The 15,415-nt window shown below is 42.0% G+C and overlaps 1 protein-coding gene across 2 annotated transcripts in view; it reads left to right on the top strand.

Annotated features, from left to right (window-relative positions):
• PLS1 (plastin 1) overlaps positions 1–15,415 on the top strand; it is a 113,146-nt gene that overhangs the window by 124 nt on the left and 97,607 nt on the right. The gene's annotated exons all lie outside the window — the stretch shown is intronic.

Genomic DNA, 15,415 nt, shown 5'->3' with positions numbered 1-15,415 from the left:
CGGCGGGGTCCGCGAGGAAGCCTGGACCGATGGGCAGAGAACAACGCTTTCCTCCTTCGGCGCCTGCAGCGACTCGAGGGGAGTCTCGCGGGTTTCCCTCGCTCGCGGCGCCCGCCGACCTCCGGGGTTCGGGAGGCTGGTAGTGGGCGCAGGTGTTAAATCGTGTCTTATGCTGCTTACACAGGAAGCCTGGGAACTGCGTTAGGATTCCCTGCATGGAGTTAGGCTTTTTTTTAACTTTTCTCTTTTCCTCTCTCTTTTTTAAACTTTGGGTGGCTACTGGTGAGGCTTTCTGATCCAGCCTGTTTCGCTTGAATTCTGTGACTGGTTTATGTACCTTTGGCCTTTTGGTGCATAGGATCAATAGGGCTGGAGTGAAATTGCATCTGTGGTTTCTGTTTTGGTGCCTTTCCTGGAGCTGGGGACTTCTGGATGCGGCATCAAAATTGTCAACTTTAATCGAATTTCAATGCAAAAACTTTCCGCATTTCAGCTTCATTTTCAAGGAGAGACTTTCTAAAAATCAAGTCTTCCCCCCTTACCTTTCTACATTACTGTTATTGCCTGAAATAATTTCATTTGGTGCTATTAAAAGGAAACGGTCTTTCAGATGAGTAAAAGAATTCTCCCCTTTCTCCCCTTTATGGACCCTGTCACATTTAATGGCTCATACAGAGGTATTTTACCCTGGGGCTGTGATACTGGATAATTTGTACAGGCCGAGGCTGTGCTGCGCGAATTTCTTGGATAACCTGTGAGTTATAAAAAAAAAAAAAAAAAAATTAGGCCATGGGTAGACACTGAACATTAAGTAAAATGTTAAATTTATGATGTGGGAGGCATATACATAGAATTAAGTTTAGGAGAAAGAAATTTTAAGTTTAGGAAGAGAAAACTATACCGAAAGGGAAAACAGATACCCACCTTTCCCTCCACCCCCCATAATGAATGTTTTAATGGCAGAAATAATAGACAGTTGGTTTAGGTTTGGACTGGAGAGACCTTTGAGGTCAGCCAGTTCAGCTGCTTCAGTTTACAAATGAGGAAACTGAGACCAACGAGGTTAAATGACTTGCTGTGGCCCCGGGAGCCCCTCCTTGGCAAAGCTGGGGCTGGGACCCAGGTTTTCTGATTTTTCAGGGCTCTTTTTACTATCACCCTGCTGATAACTCTTCTCAGAGTTTGGTTAGATTATTAAACTTTCTTTTCTCTTCTACCTCCTTATACTATGTAGTCTGGCTTAAGCAGAAAATTAGTTATTCCTGCTACTAAGCTTGCTAATACCTTGTGAATTCCTTTCAAAAAGTGCTCTCTTACCCAGTCCCCACCTAACAATTTGCTAGTCTTGAAACCACCCTCCTTCCTTGCCTCAGTCACCGTTGGCCCTTGGCCCAGAGGCCTGTTGGCCTCCCTCCCTGTTGAAGTCCTGCCCTTGCTGCAGGGTGTAGCTCAGGTGTGACCTCTTCCTAGAAGGCTTCCTTGACTACTGCAGCCAGAAAGTAGCTCTCCTCCTTCTGAACCCTCTAAGCATTTATTACTGTTACCTGTGCTGCTAGTATCCCCCTCGTCTTTAGTATCCCGAATTGTTCTGTTTTAGCATATGTCCCAACTTCCTGACCAGTGTGTAAGCTCTTGGAGCTTAAAGCCTATGACTTAGACATCTCACCCAGCACTAAGCACAAAGTATGTTCTCAGCCACTGTTTGTGGGAGGGAGGAAGTGAAGTGTGGATAGTTGTGTAAAGGGAGTTGATGTGGATGTTCTGTAATATGGAGGAGGCTACTTTGGAGTTGTAGCAAGACAGTGGCCAAGTCAGACCAACCTGATAGGGTGACTCTCATACTTTGATGAGAAGTTGCACATCAGTTAGGGAAGTGCTGGGGACAGAGGTAAAATCATAATAGGGGAGAGTTGCCCGGGGCCTGGATTTAAGCATGTGACTCTAAGTGCAGAGTGCAGAGCACAGGTTTAAGAAATGATGTAAAGGAAAAATCATTTGGTGAAAGACTAGATGCAGAGAAGAAAAGACATGTTGAAAATTAGTTTTAGGCTTGGGGTGTTGGTAATGGGCTTGTAATATTTTTGTTAATCTTATAAGTACCTCCAATTGTGATATTATCTCTTCTGTTTCTTTTTTTTTTTTTTGGCTGAGAAGATTCGCCCTGAGCTAACATCTATTGCCAGTCTTCCTCTTTTTGCTTGAGGAAGATTAGCCCTGAGCTAAGGTCTGTGCCAGTCTTCCTCTATTTTGTATGTGGGTCGCTGCCACAGCATGGCTGTGGACAAGTGGTGTAGGTCCACACCCGGAAACTGAACCCCTGCTGAAGCGGAGTGTGCCCAACTTAACCACTAGGCCGCGGGGCTGGCCCCTCTTTCTGTTTCTTATAGTTATTGATGTGATTGTCTTATTTCCCATTCTAGATGATGAGCTCTTTGAGGGATAATCTTTAATTCCTCACAATGCCAGGCACATTGCTCTGCAGTATTAGACACTCAGTAGTTATTGCATGAATAAATGAACAAACAAGTGTATTTTGGCATGGGGACGGTGGGCATTTAGGATCTTAGAGCTATAAGGTAGCACTTTATCCAGACCATTGCCTCATTGTATGGAGGAGGAACTGAGATATGCTTAACTAAGCTAGTTAATGGTGTAGTCAGAGCCTCTGCTCAAGTTTCCTCCCTGCTAGCCCCAATCTTGTTTCATTAACCCTGACTTTTCAGGGTTGTTGGCTCCAACATTAATTTAAGTTGGCAGCAGAACACTCCAGTTTGAGATGTTCTATGGATCAAAAGCCCTCAGAGATCAATGTAAAGGGAGGGAACTTGGTGGCCGATAGGAGGAGTCTGTGTCATTGGAAGAGATGAGACACGAGGGATGACTGGCCAATTCAAGGGTGAGTATACTGAGTAAGCAGCAATGAGGCTGCAGTCCTGGGAATCTGCACTCGATGGAGTTGAGGAGGAGTCTGGAAAGGATGTGGCAGCTTAGCTTGTCAGGGGCAGAAGACACAAATGGGTGGACCCAAAGTCCTTGGACTGAGACGGGATTTGGGAGAGACATTCTACACTACTAGGAGGTATTTATGACCCAGGAATGTGGGGGTGTAAGATTGAGAGAGAGAATTGCGATGAGACTCTAGCTGGAAAAACAAGACAACAGGCATTGCTTCTGAACCCAAAATCCCAGTTCAGGAGGTGGTTTGGAATATTTGTTTACTTGGAACAGATGTTGCAAATAGCCGTTTTGCAAATCAAAACACAGCCTTTCCATTGAGCTGCACACAGCATTGAGGGAGCTGTTGGGTGGCACATCCTTTCCATTGACATTCACACTGTAGTTGGTCACCAGCTTCAACTGGCAGTGAGCTTGTTCTTCTAAAAGTGTCAAGAAGAGAGAGCAGTTGAGGGGAGAGACGGAGCTTGAGAGAGGATTACCAGGGTGGAAAGGAAGGGTTGGCCAGGTATAGAGGGATTACCTGTTTTTTTTATCATGACATTAGTCAAAATAGATTGGACAGCCAAATGCAAAAATCAGGTGGTACATTTAAGTTAATGTCTCACACACTTAAAAAATGCCCAAATATTAAAATCTAGAGTTATATACCACAATCCTGTGTAAAATGACTATATTATGTAACTTTCTCAAAATAATAATAGTAATATTACTAACTAGTATTATAGAGTGTTTTCCACGGACCAGACACTATCCTAAACACTTTACAGACAATATGTCATTTAATCTTTACAAACCGTTTTATGAGATTGGTGCAATTATTATTCCCATTTTATAGACGAGAAAACTGAGGCTTAGATAAAATCACATTTCAGAGGTCACACAGTTGACAAGTGGCTGAGCTGAGCTTTGATCCCAGGTCTGCCTGACTTCAGGCGCTGAGAGCTCAAATAACTTAATCAAATATCTTGACAAAATGCAAAGCTTTGTCTGTGGCAACCCTAGCAGATGCTTAGAAAGGCCGCAGATTTCAGCTGGTGAAACTCCTAACATTCTGTGAGCCAGACTTTAATCTGAGAAACAAAACAGTGATGAATCTTTCTGTTTTTTGGTTTTTAAAATTATTGCACTTAGTCTTTCTCTCCTTTTCATTCTTGAACATTCCTGGAGGCAGACAGCAGCTCTTTTTCTGGGTGCACCCTAAAGCTCTTTCTGTCGTGCTCCCACCCTCTTGGGGGTGGAGTTGGGGTGATAGAGGTGAGTTGGTAGTGATCCAGGAGGTGCCTCTGGAGTTGGGGGGGTCCTCACCTTGTGTATGAGCCTAAGGGCTTTAAGGGTGACCAGGGATGTAAGGATTTTTTTCCCCTGGGGTGGCAGGTTCCCTTGCTGGAATATCTGTGGGTCCTGACCCTTACCCTGATCTCAGGCCTTTGAACTGTGGTCAAACCCCCGGGGAGAATCCAGACCTGGATACAGTCTCCTGGGATCCTCAAGATCAGGGAGTTCTGAAGTCAGTGTGGACTTGTTGCGGTTGGAGGTGGATGTAGATACTTCAGGAAAGGCCCTGGGTCAGAGACGAGTAATTGAGGCAGGACTGGCAGGCCCCAGATTTGCCGGTGAGAAAATGCTGCCCCCTCCTTGATGAACCTGGTTACTCTCTCACGGGAGTCTCAAAATGGACTCCAGCTGAGAGCGTTCTTCCCTCTCTGCGTCTGAGCCCTCTTTCTGTTTCCTGCTTTGGCTCCACCTTCTCCTGAGCTGGTTCTGTGCCTTCCCAGGGCCTGAACTCTGGATACGAAAGCAGAGGCAGCCTGCTTCTGGCCTCCACCCATTAGTTGTCTCAGTCTCCAAGGACTCATCATATCGCCCAGCTCGCTCCCTGAACAAGATCTGAATCAACGTTTTATTCTGGATGATGGTGAAAATCAGGGGGAAAGAGAGGCCTTTGTGCTGCATACAGGTTTATTGGTTATAAAATGGTTATACAGTTTTGATTGCTGGAAATTTTGCTGACATATAAAATCATGAGATGTGAGGCTATGTCAGCTTTGATCATCTTATTTCTTTTCAGTACTACTGTGTCTGAAAGTGCCTATTTGTCTTTTTTGGTGAGAAACATGTAGGGTGGCTTCTATGAAAGCAAGTTGCTTTTTAGTACTACTGTGGGCACAGAAAGGGCAAGAGTTAGTGATGATTAGGAGAGTCTTTTGCTTATTTAAAACACTTGTTTCATCAGAAAACACTATTTTCTAGGAGAATTACAGATTGTTGATCAAGTCCAGTTGTGAGGAGGACTTTAGACTTTCTAATAAACTAAATTTTTATGATTTATTCTTTTGAGCAATTCAGAACTATAAAACTACAACAATATTTGAATGATAACTCACTGCACACAGACACTCCTTCAGAAGATTCAAGCTGATCGCAAAGAAAACATGAGAGGGCCGGCCCCGTGGCTTAGCGGTTAAGTGCGCGAGCTCTGCTGCTGGCGGCCTGGGTTCGGATCCCGGGCCCGCACCGACGCACCGCTTCTCCGGCCGTGCTGAGGCCGCGTCCCACATGCAGCGGCTGGAAGGATGTGCAGCTGTGACATACAACTGTCTACTGGGGCTTTGGTGGAAAAATAAATAAAATTGTAAAAAAAAAAAAAAAGAAAACATGAGAAACTGTCTCTTTTGATAGGAAGGTAGATGGATGCCTTGGTAAGGTGGAAGAAAGTTTGTGGGGGGCCTTCTTCACGATAAAAAGGAAAAGGTTTTGGGGAGGGGATGACAGGAGAACTCGAAATATTAGAGGAAACCAGATTTACTTTATTATTAAGCAACTTGATAAATTGTTTAAAGATCTAGTCCCAGGAAATAACACATTTTTAATAAAAAATGACAAAAGCCCTTTCCATTTGTTGGAGAACCAAGAAACAAGAGATTTTAGCAGTGCTGTCAAACTAGAATTTGGATTGAATTTGAGTTTAACACGGTGAATGTGTACAGAAAGATCAGCCATGTTAATTATGCCTTGACCAAGTACTCCTTGTCTAAACTTTCCCCCCAACAGTGAATTCTCATGTGGAGCCCTCTGCACTCAGTGAATACAAGAGTAAACCTATCCGCTCGGATCACAATTGTAAAGTCCAAAGTGATGCATGACAACCTATGACTTAAAACTGATGTTGATCAAGCAATTTGAATGCCCTAGATAGAAAAGACCGGCTGCACTCACACTTCGTTCCCTTAGCTGGTGCTCAGAATCTGGATTAAATTACTGAAATAAAAGAAAAATAGGTTCAGGGCCAACTCATTTACAGTGAATGATCAAAGGCACAAGTAGACTTTTTGTCTCATTTCACTTTGTCATCTAAAATGCCACCTTTTATGGCTATATTGGTTTCTTTTTTTTTTGTCCTTGATATATACTCACTGTGTACTGTTTATAGATAAAAATCAATGCAAACTAGAATTGTGAGGTTTGGTAAATGAGTCTCTGCTTAGGGTTTTAATGCTACTCATCAATAATTTGGTGGCAAGACAATATCAAGTTAGTACATAATTGAACCTTTAGCTCGATATCAAATTAGTATTTATAACCTTTGGGAACAAACCAGAAATTCTCAAAGACTCCTGCATTCTTTCACCTGAGGGCTCTTTCAGCATTCTGTCCCGGTGAAGTCTCTCTTCTCCTTCCTCTATCCTCAGATTTAGGGTCCCTGGGACACTCGTTTGGTCCAGAGGGTGTTTCCAAGAGTGGCCCAGTTCTTGCAGAGTGAGTGTTGTCAGGTCTGTGAAGTGCCAGCCGTGAAGCACAGCTCACAAAAACCCAATGATGTTTTTTAGCAAAAGTTGTCATGCGAGTGAATTAATGTGGGAAAATAACAGCAATTTGCTTGATCTTTGTTCTTATCCAGAAACAGCCCAAGTTAAGCCCAAGATTCACCATCAGTGGAAAAAGGTATTCTGAGAATCTCTGAATGTTTAGTGGTCAATCAAAATGAACTCTTTAGGGTAATTTAAAATTTTGATATCTGAAATCAGTTGGCCTGTGATCAGGGCCACGGATGGGAAGTCAAAGTCTGTGATGCTGTTTCTGACCCCTTGAGAAGGGAGGCCTTATCTTCAGCTGCAGGTTTGATGATTAAACGAGACAGTGAATGTGAAAGCAATGAGTAAACTATAAGGTAGGGAGGTAAGGTATTTATTGATAGTTATAATAATTTTCTGACTTTGCCTTTTTTTCACTGATAAGTGAAAGACTTATCAATAGATAAGTCTCTGAGAATTTGAGACTTTGAGAATTGCTTGCCTGCTTGAGGGTACCTGGCTTGGAAGTGGCAGAGATGGAACTCATATCTGTGTCTTCTAATTGCAACATTTGACAAAATGTCACGGCTCAGCATTGGGACCATAGTGATGGCCAAGATAGATATCGGGTCCCTGTCCTCATGGACAGGGGTCTAGTCCTTTCCCAATCAATCTGTATTTTCTTCTTTTACTGACCAGGCGGAATAATTTCTCTATGAAACTTGTATTTGGTTTTTATAAAATCGTAAATGTGTTTTGTGGCTAAACCTTGACCATGGAGCTCTTTAAGTGATTTCTCTTTTGCTAGAGGTGCCTTCAACAACTGCCCCCTAAACTTCAAATCTCACTTGACAGTGATATTTATTAATCTCCGCTGTGGGGAGAGGGATGGATGCCTCTCAGTATCCTTCTCATTGTCAATCAGAGACTTGTTGCAGAAGAATAATTTTCTCTCTCCTCTACAAAATCAAAGAGTTGTGACTGAATAATGGGGACTGGACTAGGGGCAGGGCTATGAGTGAGACATGGTCCTGGTACACACAGTTTCTCAGTCAGATGGAGGAGGCAGACACAGTGACAGTCTATGACATGAGTTAGTACCAGGAGGAAGGGCAGAATTAAGCTTTGGGGGAGCCCAAATCGAGAGCAGTTAATTCTGTTTAATGGGTTGAGGAAGGTGTCAAGACTTTTGACCTGGGCCTTGAAAGGAAAGCATGAGTTCAGTCTACAGAGAATGGATAGAGGAAAAAGCGTTCCATGGGGAAGGGACAGTATGAGCAAAAGCATGGAGACAGGAAAGAACTGGCCTGTTCAGGACCCTGCAGGTGCTTTAATGTATGCTAAAACCCGAGCATGCATAAGGATCACCTGGAGAACTCGTTACAAAACAAATTGCTGGGGCCTGGCCCGGTTGCATAGTGGTTAAGTTTGCACGCTGTGCTTCGGCGGCCCGGGGTTTGTGGGTTCGGATCCTGGGTGTGGGCCTATACACTGCTCATCAAGCCATACTGTGGTGGTGTCCCATATACAAAATAGAGGAAGATGGGCACAGATGTTAGCTCATGGCCAATCTCCCTCACCAAAGCAAACAAACAAACAATTGCTGGGTCCCAACTCCAGAGTTTCTCATTCTTTAGGTATGGAGTGGGGCTGGAGAATTTCATTTCAGTCAGTTCCCAGGTCATGCTAGGGCTGATGCTCTGGGAACCACACTCTGAGAACCACTGGGCTAGGTTACAGAATGTGTGAGACAGATGAGCTAGAAAAAAATTTTTTTCTGAAGGTTGACTACCTTCACAAAATTGTTTTAAGTTTTTTTGTTGTTTTGTTTTTTAATTAGTCTCATTTGCCAAATGGTTGCTGCTTTGTGCCCCTTCCTCCCCCCTTAAGTTCCTCCCCACTCCCCCTAGTTCTCCCAAGAAACCAGCCCTTTTCTTGTGTTGCATATTTTAAAATAACTGCTGTTTAGCCAGTATGGCCATTCCGCTCATGGAAAGCTGAACAGCTAACATCGGCTAGATGACCCAAACCAAGTGTGAATGATTAGTATACTCAAGGGGTGTGTTTAATTTATACCCAATTAATTTATACCAATATCCAATTTAATTTAAACCCAATTTAATAATTGGGTTTAATTTTGTTAATCTGGATGTAATGTTAAAGTTCAGTCAACAAGTATTTTTGGAATAGCTTGCAAGTTCTGAGCTAAGAGGTGGGACTTACACAGTTGCAGAGAGTTCTTTCCCTGCCCTCAGAAAACGTGCAGTCTTGTAGCGTTAAAATGCATGAATTCATGGCTCCAGTGCAGGGCAGCTGGTGCTCAGTGCGGTAAGTGATAGAAACCAAAAGCGATAGGACTGAGAAGGAAGGTTCACTTTCCATTGTAACAGTTAGGGCAGGCAGGGCAGGGTTGAGGGGATGATGATTTATGCTATCTTCTGATGTTTTATGCGTCTTCGTAAGCCGTCTAAAATGAGGGAGCATTTGTCTACATAAAGAAAATAATGGCGAGGCAGCCCGGATGACCTAGTGGTTAAAGTTGAGCACTCACCGCTTCGGCGGCCCCAGTTCTCTTCCCAGTTGCAGAACCACACCACCTGTCTGTCAGTTGCCATGCTGTGGCAATGGCTCACATAGAAGAACTAGAATGACTTACAGCTAGGATATACAACCATGCACTGGGGCTTTGCGGAGGGGGAAAAAAAAGAGGAAGATTAGCAACAGATGTTAGCTCAGGGTGAAACTTTCCCTGCAAAAAGAAAAGAAAAGAATGGAGGAAGGGGCATTTGAATTAGGCACTGAAGGATGGGCAGAAGCTCACCAGGTGGTGGTCAGCAGGGGGAGTAATAGGGAGAGGCATTCTAGACAAAGGGCAACTGAACCTCCGAAAGGAGGTGCCACAGGGAAGTGCAGGTTCAGCCCACGGTGAGTACTCTAGTTTACTTTGGGAAGTACAGGGAGATAAGACTGGAAAGGCATTTAGGGAAGGTTGTGGAACATTTTGAGTATGCGACTGCAGGATTTGAACTTTGTTCTGTAGGCACTGTTGAGTCATACGCTTATCTCAGACTTACCCTGACTGCTGGTTCCCTCCCAAACCCACCAAATGAGGAGGAACCCCATTTTTTGTGTGTGAGGAAGATCAGCGCCGAGCTAACATCTGCTGCCAATCTTCCTCTTTTTGCTGAGGAAAATTGGCCCTGGGCTAACATCCATTCCCATCTTCCTCTACTTTATGTGGGACAACGCCACATCATGGCTTGATAAGCGAGTTGTCAGTCCACGCCCGGGATCCAAACCTGCGAACCCCAGGCCGCCAAAGTGGAACGCACGAACTTCACTGCTACACCACCAGGCCAGCCCCGCCATTTCTTACAGTACCCCATACAAGATAGTATGAATCAGTAGTTCATACCATCTTGGAAAGACACCTAGAAATGCTTTTTCCTGGCTCTGATTTTAATATATGTATTCAAGTATCTTATAGACTTGCAAAAATTAATCCATCATTAAAGGCTTCTGTGTCTTTCAAAAATATCTAAAATGTAAAAGGACAACCAATTTCAATTTCTGAGAGACAAATTATCAAAATGAGACAAAAATAAATCCCTAGGTCTCGTGATTATAGTACTTGTTCTGGGTTGTTCTGGGAAGATGGAGGAATTCAAAAGGTAAGGTTAAGGTTATATATATGATGTCCTAAGCAGATACTCTCAAGCTGACTTCAAGTGCTGAAAGAGTCCAAAGGTAAGGGTGAATGGCAAGGTGACATCTCTTCAGAATTGCTTTGGCTATGAATTGGGAGATGTCTACTGGTTTAGTACCAGAAGAGCTTGTCCCTGGGGATTAGAGAGCACTAAGGCCAGGGTGGTCCCTTCTGTTCGTCTTTCTGGGGGATGTCCACAGATGGGAAAGACATTTTGCTCGTTGGAGATTGAGCTCAATTGGAGATTGTGTCCTGTGCTGAGACCTACAGTGTGGTGAGAAACACAGAAAAGGTGGGTTCGTAAGTAGACGTTGTCACCCTGCTGCTGTAGAAGAGGCAGCTTAGTGAGTGCGTGGGGCCGAGCTGACCACCTCATCCCCTTTGCCCAAGATCCACTGCTGAGAGGTTCAGTGTGTGTGTGTGTGTGTGTGTGTGTGTGTGTGTGTGTGTGATCTCTAAGTCATTCAGCCTGTCTGGACTGTGGTTTTTGTTGTGGATTAAATAAGATAAAATCTGTAAATTGAAAGATACCATGCACATTTTAGGTCAAAATCTTCTAGTACTAAGATTTATTCTAAGTCCTTATGTCCATGTATGTGGCCACATAGAGTGTGAGCTTCTTGAAGGCAGTGGGTCTTTTTCACTTTGTGCCCCTGTTGCCTGATGCATAGTAGGCTTTCGATAAGTTGTTGAGTGAATGGAAGAAAAAAAGGAATGAATGTATGAAATTGTACCCATCCCCTCCCCACCCACACACCTAATACTTTCTAGCCTCTACTTGCTTATAGAGATTTAAGATCCATGGTGTCTTATTTTTAGACTACTAACTCTAAGTCTGTGTTTTCCTGACAGTAAATCTTGAGAGATACTCTAGCCTTATCCAAGCTGCATGGCTTGAATTTGAAGTATAAGGATCTTTGTAGACTTCATATGCATTCTAAACTAATTCCAGTAATGAATTAAATAATAATATGTAATAATAATATTTTACATGTAGATAATACCTGTATGTAAAGCTGATTTCACCTCTAAAATAAACTGACATATATAAATTGAGGTTATATTCCTCTTGAAGTATTTTTTATTATTTTAAGAGAAATCAGATTAGAAGTGAGTAGGGAAGTAGCTTATAGTGATGCTCAAAGAAATGTATATTAATACGCTAATCTGCTAGAAGCTTGGATACCTGTTTTTCTTGCAGTGAAATGAAACAAGAACCAAAGGTTACTTTATTCTGCCTTAGGTTTTACGGTTTCTCAAATGTTAACAGTAATTCAGTTCTTGGTTCATGAAATTGGACTTGATGAATGTGGGAAAAATTCATCTCTTCCATTTTGAACATCTCTTTCATTTGAACGTTTAGTTTGGTTTTTAAAATTATTACATTTCCTGTTAATATGAATCTGGAATGTGTAGGATAGAAAAGATTAAAATTTCTCAATTTTTACTGACTTCTATTCTACTTATGTGTACTGTGCTGTGCGAGACTAAGCTTTATTGAAGTATTTCTGCAAGGTTAGTATTACATTTCTCATAGGACTAGGCCAATAAATAATGGGAGAACTGAAAACATTGTAATTTTCTGGTAATTCAGAGGAAATGACTGCATTTTGAGGTAGTGACTAAAAGGGTACACAATGATTACATTTTTGCAAGTTAATTTATTATTAAATATCAGTGGGAATTTCTTTTGAGTCCTGTTTCACATCTTGGGCACGCTGGAGGGAGGCCTTATGTTCTCATTGTTGCTCATTTAATCTAAAAAGGATACCAAGGCTCATTCAAACCTGTGTGCACAGGTTCTTTCCATTGTGTTATGCCCCTAGGCACTACAATAAGGGTATTGCAAAATCAAGCAGCAAGACTTTTCAGGGAAATTAAAGGTTTTATATCAACGAGACATTGTCAAAATCTTTGCCTCGAATAGTATTAAATGTGTTCCATCCGTGTTCTTGATGCACATGATGTTGTTTTTTTAAAATAACAGCTTTATTGAAGTGTAATTCACTCATTTAAAGTGTACTGTCAGTTTTGGAATATTTTCATCACCCTGTATCCATCAATACTCACTCCTCATTTTTCACACCACCCCCCACCGCCACCCCCAGCCTAAGCAATGGCAGATCTATTTTCTGTCTCTGTACATTCGCATATTCTTGAAATTTCATTTAAATAGAATCATACAATATGTGGCCTTTTGTGTCTGGCTTATTTCACTTAGCATAATATTTTCCAGGTTTGTCCATGTTGTAGCATCAATACTTCACTCATTTTTTTAAAAGCTTCAGTGCATGGTTGTGTATCCTAGTTGTTAATTTTTAGTTCTTTATGTGAGCCGTGGCCACAGTATGACTACTGACAGATGGGTGGTGTGGTTCCACGACCAGGAAACAAACCTGGGCCACGGTGGTGAGAGCACCGAATCTTAACCACTAGACCACCAGGGCTGGCTCAGTTCTTTGCTCTTTATGGCTGAATAATATTCCATTGTGTGGATCTACCACATTTGTTTATCCATTTATCAGTTGATGGACGTTTAAGTAGTTTCCACTTTTGAATATTCTGAATCATGCTGCTGTAAACATTTGTGAACTAGTTTTTCTGGGGGTATACCTAGAAGTAGAATTGTTGGGTCATATGGTAACTCAACATTTAACATTTGGAGGAACTGCCAGTCTGTTTTCCAAAGCAACTGCGTCATTTTATGTTCCTGCCAGCAGTGTATGAAGGTTCCAGTTTCTCCACAGCCTCACCAGCACTTGTTATTATCTATCTTTTTGATTATGGCCATCTTGGGGGTGTGAAATCGTATCTCATTGTGGTGACTTTTTTTTTATTAATTACCTTTGTATTTTAGAACAGTTTTAGATTTACAGAGAAATTAAGCAGATGATACAGAGTTCCTGTGTGCCCCCTCATTGACACATAGTTTACCCTGTTATTAATGTCTTATCCTGTTATTAATGTCTTACCCTGTTATTAATGTCTTATATTAGTATGGTACATTTGTTTTAATTAATGAACCAATGGTGTTATATTATTATTAACTAAAGTGCATGGTTTATTCATATTTCCTTAGTTTTTACCTAAAGCCCTTTTTTTCTTCCAGGATCCCGATAACCACATTACATTTAGTTGTCATTTCTCCTTAGGTTCCTCTTAGCTGTGACAGTTTTCAGACTTTCCTTGTTTTTTGATGACCTTGAGAATTTTGAGGAGTACTGGGCAGGTACATTGTAGGACACCCCTCTATTGGAATTGTCTTCTTTTTCTTTCCTTTTTTTTATGATTAGGCTGCATTGACATTGGTTTTTAGTAGGAAAAAAAAATAAATGAGAACAATTCACTTGGAGTAGAAATCAGAATTGGAAATCAGCAGAAGTTAGTAGAAAATTCTTAGGAATTTAAAAAATTCACTTGCCTCTGGAAAATGAGCAGAAATTTAACTTAAGATGTATTTTCCTTTTTTTTTTTTTTTTTTGCGGTGAGGAAGATTCGCCCTGAGCTAACATCTGTTGCCAATCTTCCTCTTTTTGCTTGAGGAAGTTTCCCCCAGAGCTAACGTTAAGACGTATTTTTTTAGAAGTACTTGATCACATTGGAAGATGATCAAATTAAATAGTAAAATTTATTTTTGTGACTGTCATCAGGAAGCATCTAATCTAAGGGTAAAGTCAAAAGTATATTGTTCACTGCTTTAAATGTGCCCGAGAGTGGCGTTTTGCTTGTAATAAATCATAAAATTAATAGAAATTCAGATTCACTTTAATAAGAATTCCATGATTCTGCAGTAGCAAGGGTCCAATGTATTTGAGTATTTCCATCTACATCAATTCCAGTAATCCTCACAGATGCCATGTGAAGGGGGGCAGGGAACCGAGGCTCAGAGAGGCTGTGTTGTTTGGCCTGACTCACACAGCTGTCAGTAGCTGAGCTGAGATTTGAATCCAGGTCTGTGGAAGTTTATACCCTGCTGTTCACCAGGTCAGGCTCCAGAGTTTCCAGCGGTTTTAAATCAGGGACTTATCGAAGGACATAGGCTTGAGTCCTTATCTTCCTGGATATTTTTACTGCCGTAGGAGATAGCATCTCTGTGTTCAAGGCCCACCAAAATCAGTCAGTCCCATTAACAGCATACTTGGTGACTGCTAACAAAGGAGAACTGAGCCAACTCTGCCCTGGGTACTATGCCGTCTTGCCTGTCTGTGGAATAGTAACTTCACTTCCACATGTGTCTCCTGAAAGTGAAGCCTGAGGGTCATAAAGCAGGAAAAGAGCCACGTGGGAGAACAATATATTCACCTAAGGTTTGTCAGTGGTTACATTGCTCAGGCTCAGTGTACATCTCAGTAAGATCTTAAGTTTTATTGATAAGTGAGTGGCATAGAGGATTTGGTTTTAAATACTTATCTTTGACTAGGAGTAGCTGTGATAGTAATCTGTAGATGGTCTTGAAATGAAATAATAAAGTTGCACAGATACCTAGCTGAGGAAGGTTTGGAAAATTTCCCTACTTAATCAGCCAGTCTTTGTAAATGGCTCACATTGGTTGATCACAGACTGATACAAAGTTTCTTTCTGCTCAGATTTTATGTCTGAGCCCAGATAGAGTAGGCTATGTTGCAGGAACAAATTAACCCTGAATTTTCCATTGATTTTTTTGTTCACATAAGTGTCAGTGTGCATTGGCTGTTCTCCAGGGCAGCTGTTCTATATGCAATGACTCAGAGACCCAGGCTGCTGTGACTTTTGTGATTTTGCTGTTTTAACATGGGACTACTAGTTGTCTCAGCATGGGAAGGGGAGCTACGGGATCACATACTGGCTCTGAATTACTTTGGCGGAGAGCGACACAGATCATTTCTACTCACAGCTCATTGGCTAGAACTAATCACATGACTGTGCTTGATGGCAAGGCGCTGTAAGTGAGGGGAAGCACGTGAATATTCAGTGAGCAGTA

The sequence above is a fragment of the Ceratotherium simum genome, chromosome 5 (genome assembly GCF_057802395.1).
Source record: "Ceratotherium simum simum isolate JZ-2026a chromosome 5, ASM5780239v1, whole genome shotgun sequence".
Lineage (NCBI taxonomy): Eukaryota > Metazoa > Chordata > Mammalia > Perissodactyla > Rhinocerotidae > Ceratotherium > Ceratotherium simum.
Note: the sequence above shows the minus strand (reverse complement) of the source record. Positions and strands in the feature narration are given on the sequence as shown.